At 42.9% G+C, this 2126-nt stretch overlaps 1 non-coding gene across 1 annotated transcript; it reads right to left on the minus strand.

Annotated features, from left to right (window-relative positions):
* Nucleotides 1-1800: 1800 nt before the first annotated feature.
* LOC134543849 (5S ribosomal RNA) lies at nt 1801-1919 on the minus strand. The gene has a single exon (XR_010077298.1). It is a non-coding gene; the product is annotated as a 5S ribosomal RNA (ribosomal RNA).
* Between the last annotated feature and the right edge of the window lie 207 nt (nt 1920-2126).

Below are 2126 nucleotides of genomic sequence, written 5' to 3' on the forward strand. Positions count from 1 at the left end.
TGTGAGTCCGCGGTCCATGTGTACTCCTAAGTATTTTACAGTTGTTTTGTATTCGATGTCGTTATTGAATAGGTTGAGCTGCGGCAGGTTTTCTGGGACTCGTCGGCGCGTGAATATGATGGCTTCGCATTTGCCTACGTTAATTGATGTCCTCCAGTCGGTGAACCATGCTTCTATGGTGTGTAGCGAATCTTGCAGTCTTCGTACAGCCAGGTGGGGGCTGAGGGAGCTTGTATAGAGCATGGTGTCGTCTGCATAACACGCAATGTTGGCTCCAGGTAGTTGTGGGAGATCTGCTACATATATGTTAAATAGCAGGGGCCCTAGTATACTGCCTTGCGGTACCCCTGCTAGTATTGGTCTAGGTGTGGATATGGCGCCTGGAATGTGTGCACGAAATGAGCGGTGATGGAGGTATGAGTCTAATGTTTTGATGTATGTGTCCGGGAGTTGTATGACCTGGAGTTTGTGTAGCAGTCCTTCGTGCCATACTCGATCAAACGCCTTTTCTATGTCGAGAAAGACAGCTGCAGTGTATTGGCGCCAGTTGAATGCGTGTGTAATGTGTTCTGTAATACGGACTAATTGTTGCGTGGTGGAGTGACGAGCCCTGAAGCCAAACTGGTAGTCCGGGATTACACGATGTTCTTCCAGATGTAGTTGGATGCGGCGAGCTAGCACTTTCTCTGCGACTTTAGACAGCGTGTTGAGGAGACTAATTGGTCTGTAGCTGGTTGGTAGTTTGGGATTTTTGCCTGGTTTTGGGAGTAGGATTAGTTTGGCTTCTTTCCAGGTGTGTGGCCAGGAGTTTGTTTGTAGGATGCCATTGATGCAGGATGTGATTGCCTGAAGGGCAGGGAGTTGGAGTTGTTTGAGGACGAGGGAAGGGATTTTGTCTGCTCCTGGCGCTTTGTTGTTCTTCAGAGATTTAATTATTCTTTTCACTTCCATTTCTGTGGTAAGGAGAGGTTCCGTGGTGGTTGTGGCTAGTCGCATGTTGGCTATTTGCTCTGACACTAGGAGTGTGTGAGGCGGATTGTTGGGGAGGATGTAGGGCTGGAAGGCAAGTTCCTGGCTGTCAGCTAGCGCCTTCACTTTTTGTTATTATTCTAATAGCTCCTTTTTTTTTTTTTTTCCCCCAATGTTATATGGCAGAAAGAGTAGAGCTATGGCTACTGTGACATCATGCATTGATGGGAAGGTTATTGTTGGATAACAAAAATTTAGATGATATAATTTTTATTTTTTTCCATACACAACACATTGCAGGTACAATTTTACAGGTTACAGCTGTACCACCTCTAGTATTGCTGCCGACCATCCAACAAATGAGCACACTAAACAGGCATTGATGACATTGTTATCAACGTCTTTTTGAATCTCTCATTATTATACATAACTGCCCACTGAAACAGAGAAACTTCAAAATAGGTGTGTGTGTGTGTGTTTATATATATATATATATATATATATATATATATATATATATACATATATACATATATACATACATACATACATACATACATACATACATATACACTTAAATATTTATTTTTTCACTTTGAATTTTGTATGAGGTATACACATGCAAAGATTCACAGCTACTGGGTGGGTGAGTGAGTGAGTGAGTGAGTGAGTGATTGATTGATTGATTGATTGATTGATTGATTGATTGATTGAGAGAGAGTGAGTGTGTGTGTTAGGGGGGGGGGGAAATGTGGTGATTGTGGGGGAAAAAAAAATTTAAAATTGAAATTTTTAAAAAAAAATTTTTTTCTGTAGGGTGCAAAATAGTAGTGCCAACGGCACGTGGTGTTCCCAAGCGGTCACCCATCTAAGTACTAACCACGCTCGACGATGCTTAACTTCGGTGATCGGACGAGAACCGGTGTGTTCATCGTGATATGGCCGTTGGCAATGATATAGATGTTTTTTTTTTGCAGTTTGTATTTGCCACTCGAAATAGCTATACCAGGTGTGATTGTTACAAACAACAGGAGAAATCGTGTAATGAACACTCTTTTACTTCCCCCCCCCCCCTCCCCACACACAACACCCACCACCCTCACCATCCCAACCACCAAAGCCCTCTTCAAAATACACTCTCACACACACACACAAAC

The sequence above is a fragment of the Bacillus rossius genome, unplaced genomic scaffold (genome assembly GCF_032445375.1).
Source record: "Bacillus rossius redtenbacheri isolate Brsri unplaced genomic scaffold, Brsri_v3 Brsri_v3_scf22, whole genome shotgun sequence".
Taxonomy (NCBI): Eukaryota; Metazoa; Arthropoda; class Insecta; order Phasmatodea; family Bacillidae; genus Bacillus; species Bacillus rossius.